Raw genomic sequence first — 5,865 nt, 5'->3', positions numbered from 1 at the left:
ATATGCCGCTGATGTTATCCTCTTGATATGTGCTGTAGGAGACAGGTCTGGCGTGATATCAACCCCCAAGTCTTTTTCTTTCTCTGACTCCTGAAGAATTTCCTCTCCCAGATGATATCTTGTATCTAGCCTCCTGCTTCCTACACCTATCTTCATTACATTACATTTGGTTGGGTTAAACTCTAACAACCAATTGTTTGACCATTCCTTTAGCTTGTCTAGGTCTTCTTGCAGCCTCAAACGTTCCTCTTCTGTCTTAATCCTTGTCATAATTTTGGCATCGTCCGCAAACATTGAGAGAAATGAATCTATACCCTCCGGGAGATCATTTACATATATTAGAAACAAGATAGGACCGAGTACAGAGCCCTGTGGGACTCCACTGGTGACTTCACGCCAATTGGAGGTCTCACCGTAACTCTCTGCTTCCTATTGCTTAGATACTCCCTTATCCGCTGGAGCACCTTACCAGCTACATCTGCCTGTCTCTCCAGCTTATGTACCAGCCTCTTATGCGGTACTGTGTCAAAGACAATCCAAGAAAATGCAGTCCGCCCAGCCCTCTCTTTCTTGCTAATTCTTTGTCACCTGGTCGTAGAATTCTATTAAGCCAGTCAAGCAAGATTTACCCTCCCTGAATCCATGTTGGCGATTTGTCACAAAGTCCCTTCTCTCCAGATGTGTTACCAGGTTTTTTCTCATAATCTTCTCCATCACCTTGCATGGTATAGAAGTCAAGGACACTGGCCTCTTGTTCAGTTCAGTGCCTCTTGCCTGTCGCCCTTTTTGTATATTGGGACCACATTCGCCGTATTCCATATTTCTGGTAGGTCTCCCATCTCCAGTGACTTACTATACACTATGGAGAGTGGCAAGCAAAGTGCCTCTGCACACTCTTTCAGTACCCATGGTGAGATCCCGTCTGGACCAACAGCCTTTTTAACATCCAGATCCAGCAGGTGTCTCTTGACCTCCTCTCTCGTAATTTCGAACTCTTCCAAAGCCGCCTGGTTTACCTCCCTTTCTCCTAGCACAGTGACCTCACCTTATTCTATTGTGAAGACCTCCTGGAACCTCTTGTTGAGTTCTTCACACACCTCTTTGTCATTCTCTGTATACCTGTCCTCGCCTGTTCGAAGTTTCAATACCTGTTCTTTCACTGTTGTTTTCCTTCTGATGTGACTGTGGAGTAGCTTTGGTTCGGTCTTGGCTCTGTTTGCTACATTATTTTCAAAACTTTTCTCTGCTTCTCTTCTCACCCTGACGTAATCATTCCTGGTTCTCTGGTCTCTCTCTGCTTTCTGGTGTTCTGTTATTCCGGAAGTTTCTCCACGCCCCTTTGTTCAGTTTCTTCGCTTCCATACATGCCCTATTATGCCATGGATTCTTCTGTTGCTTTTCGGATTTTTCCCTTTGGGCCGGGATGAACCTGTTTACTGCCTCCTGACACTTTCGGGTAACATAGTCCATCATACCTTGTACAGATTTATCTCTGAGGTCTGTGTCCCAAGGTCCCTTAGGAAACTTCTCATCTGTTCATAGTTCCCCTTTCGGTATGCCAGCCTTTTGATTCCAAGTTATTTTTTTGGGAGAGATAATTCCTAGCTCTACCAGGTACTCAAAGTTCAATACACTGTGATCACTCATTCCCAAGGGCGCTTCCATCTTAACTTCCCTTATATCCCACTCATTTAGGGTAAATGTCAAATCAAGCATTGCTGGTTCATCTTCTCCTCTCATTCTTCTTGGGTCCTTGATGTGCTGGCTTAGAAAGTTCCATGTTGCCACGTCCAGCAGCTTAGCTCTCCATGTTTCTGGTCCTCCATGCGGGTCTCTGTTCTCCCAATCTATCTTCCCATGGTTGAAGTCTCTCATAATTAGTTGTCCAGATCCATTCCTGCTAGCAACAGAAGTTGCTCTTTCTATTATGTTAATGGTGGCCATGTTGTTTCTATCATATTCCTGTCTGGGTCTTCTGTCATTTGGTGGTGGATTATATATGACTACGACTATCATTTTTTTTATAAACATTATAGTCGTAGTGAGTGTGTGGGAGTGTGAGAGAGATGTGAGGGTGCTATGTGTGTCGGAGTGTGAGAGAGATGTGAGGGTATTATGTGTGTGGGAGTGTGAGAGAGATATAAGTGTTATGTGTGAAAGTGTGAGAGAGATGTGATGTGTGTGGGAGAGTGAGAGAGATGTGAGGGTGTTATGTGTGTGGGAGTGTGAAAGAGATGTGGAAGCATTATGTGTGTGGGAGTGTGAGAGAGATGTGGGAGCATTATGTGTGAGGGAGTGTGAGAGAGATGTAGGAGTGATATGTGAGTGGGAGTGGGATTGAGATTTTAGTGTATTATGTGTGTGGGAGTATGAGAAAGATGTGGCACTGATATTAGTGTGGGAGTGTGAGAGAGATGTGAGGTGCGTGAGAGTGTGAGAGAGATGTGAGGTGCGTGAGAGTGTGAGAGAGATGTGAGTGTTGAGTGTGTGGGAGTGTGAGAGAGATGTGAGGTGTGTGGGAGTGTGAGAGAGATGTTGGAGTGTTTTGTGTGTGTGGGAGTGAGAGAGATTTGATGTGTGTGGGAGTGAGAGAGATGTGAGGTTTTTATGTGTGTGTGAGTGTGAGAGAGATGTGAGGGTGCTATGTGTGTCGTAGTGTGAAAGAGATGTGAGGGTGTTATGTGTGTGGGAGTGTGAGAGAGATATAAGTGTTATGTTTTGAAGTGTGAGAGATGTGATGTGTGTGGGAGTGTAAGAGAGATGTGAGTGTGTTATATGTGTGGGAGTGTGAGAGAGATGTGGGAGGATTATGTGTGTTGGAGTGTGAGAGACATGTGGGAGAATTTTGTGTGAGCGAGTGTGAGAGAGATGTGAGTGTTGAGTGTGTGAGAGAAATGTGAGGTGTGTGAGAGTGTGAGAGATGTGAGTGTTGAGTGTGTAAGAGTGTGAGACAGATGTGAGGATTTTATTTGTGTGGGAGAGTGAGAGAGATGTGGGAGTGTTATGTGTGTGGGAGAGTGAGAGAGATGTAGGAACGTTATGCGTGTGAGAGAGTGAGAGAGAACTGATGGTGTTATGTGTGTGGGAGTGTTATATGTATGGGAGTGTTATATGTATGGGAGTGTTATTTGTGTGACAGTGTGAGAGAGATGTGACGGTGTTATGTGTGTGTGGGAGTGTGAGAGTGATGTGAGGGTGTTATGTATATGTGGGAGATTGAGAGGTGTGAGGGTGTTATGTGTGTGGGAGTGTGAGAGAGATGTGACAGTGCTTTGTGTATGTGGGAGTGTGTGAGAGAGATGTGAGTGTTTTGTGCGTGTTGGAGAGTGAGAGAGATATGAGTGTGTTAAGTGTGTGTGGGAGTATGAGAGAGATGTGAGGGTGGTATGTGTGTGGGAGTGTGAGAGAGATGTGAGAGTGTTATGTATGAGAGAGAGTGAGAGAGATGTGAGTGTTTTTGTGTGTGTGGGAGTATGAGAGAGATGTGAGGGTGTTATATGTGTGGGAGTGTGAGAGAGATGTGAGGGTGTTACGTGTGTGGGGGAGTGTGAGAGAAATGTGAGGGTGGTATGTGTGTGGGAGTGTGAGAGAAATGTGAGGGTGATATGTGTATGGGAGTGTGAGAGAAATGTGGGAGTATTGTGTGTGGGAGTGTGATTGAGATGTGAGGGTGTTATGTGTGAATGGGAGTTGGAGAGAGATGTGAGTGTATTATGTGTGTGTGAGTGTGAAAGACGCGTGGGAGTATTATGTGTGTGGGAGTGTGAGAGAGATGTGATGGTGTTCTGTGTGTGGAAGTGTGAGAGAAATGTGGGAGTATTATGTGTGTGGGAGTGTGAGAGAGATATAAGTGTTGATTGTGTGTGGGAGTGTGAGAGAGATGTGAGGGTGTTATGTGTGTGAGAGTGTGAGAGAGATATGGGAGTGTTATGTGTGTGTGGGAGTGTGAGAGAGATGTGGGAGTGTTATGTGTGTGGGAGTGGGAGGGAGATGTGATGGTGTTATATGTGTGGGAGTGTGAGAGAGTTGTGAGGGTGTTGTGTGTGTGGGAGTGTGAGAGAGATGTGACTGCTTTGTGTATGTGGGAGTGTGAGAGAGATGTGAGAGTGTTTTGTGCAGTTTGGAGAGTGAGAAAGATGTGAGTTATGTGTGTGTTAGAGTGTGAGAGAGATGTGAGGGTTGTATGTGTGTGGGAGTGTGAGAGAGATGTGAGGGTGTTATGTGTGTGTGTGGGAGTGTGAAAGAGATGTGAGGGCGTTATGTGTGTGTGGGAGTGTGAGAGAGATGTGATAGTATTATGTGTGTGGGAGTGTGAGAGAGATGTGGAGTGTTATATGTGTGGCAGTGTGAGAGTGATTTGAGGGTGTTATGTGAATTGGAGTGAGAGAGAGATGTGGAAGTGTTGTGTGTACTCACCTAGTTGTGCTTGCGGGGGTTGAGCTCTGGCTCTTTGGTCCCGCCTCTCAACCGTCAATCAACAGGTGTACAGGTTCCTGAGCCTATTGGGCTCTCTCATATCTACACTTGAAACTGTGTATGGAGTCAGCCTCCACCACATCACTTCCTAGTGCATTCCGTTTACTAACTACTCTGACACTGAAAAAGTTCTTTCTAATGTCTCTGTGGCTCATTTGGGTACTCAGCTTCCACCTGTGTCCCCTTGTTCTCGTCTCTCCAGTGTTGAATAGTTCATCCTTGTTTACCCGGTCGATTCCCCTGAGGATTTTGTAGGTTGTGATCATGTCCCCTTTTACTCTTCTGTCTTCCAGTGTCGTAAGGTGCATTTCCCGCAGCCTTTCCTCATAACTCATGCCTCTTAGTTCTGGGACTTGTCTAGTAGCATATTTTTGGACTTTTTCCAGCTTCGTCTTGTGCTTGACAAGGTACGGGCTCCATGCTGGGGCCGCATACCCCAGGATTGGTCTTACATATGTGGTATACAAGATTCTGAATGATTCCTTACGCAGGTTCCTGAACGCCGTTCTGATGTTAGCCAGCCTCGCATATGCCGCTGACGTTATTCTCTTTATGTGGGATTCAGGAGACAGGTTTGGTGTGATATCAACTCCTAGATCTTTCTCTCTGTCTGTTTCATTAAGTACTTCATCTCCTATTCTGTATCCTGTGTCTAGCCTCCTGTTTACACTGCCTAGTTTCATTACTTTGCATTTACACGGGTTGAACTTCAACAGCCATTTGTTGGACCATTCACTCAGTCTATCTAGGTCATCTTGTAGCCTCCTATCATCCTCTGTTTCAATCTTCCTCATAATTTTTGCATCGTTGGCAAACATTGAGAGGAACGAATCTATACCCTCTGGGAGATCATTTACATATACCAGAAACAGTATAGGTCCAAGGACTGACCCCTGCGGGACTCCACTTGTAACGTCTCGCCAATCTGAGACCTCACCCCGCACACAGACTCGTTGTCTCTCGTTGCTTAGGTACTCCTCTATCCACCGAGTACCTTCCCTTTCACTCCAGCCTGCATCTCCAACTTTCGCACTAGGATCTTGTGTGGCAGTGTATCAAAGGCTTTCTGACAATCCAAAAATATGCAGTCTGCCCACCCTTCTCTTTCTTGCCTGGTCGTAGAATTCAAGTAACCCTGTGAGTCAGGACCTGCCATCCCTGAACCCCTGTTGATGCCGTGTTACAAAGTTCCTTCGCTCCAGATGCTCCACTAGTTTTTTTTCGCACAATCTTCTCCATCATCTTGCATGGTATGCAGGTTAGGAACACTGGCCTGTAGTTCTGTGCCTCCTGTCTATCCCCTTGTATATCGGGACTACGTTAGCTGCTTTCCAAATATCTGGCAGTTCCCCTGTTGCCAGTGATTTGTTATACACTATGGAGAGTGGT

Source organism: Procambarus clarkii, chromosome 34 (assembly GCF_040958095.1).
Source record: "Procambarus clarkii isolate CNS0578487 chromosome 34, FALCON_Pclarkii_2.0, whole genome shotgun sequence".
Lineage (NCBI taxonomy): Eukaryota > Metazoa > Arthropoda > Malacostraca > Decapoda > Cambaridae > Procambarus > Procambarus clarkii.
This window is presented reverse-complemented; position numbering follows the sequence as displayed.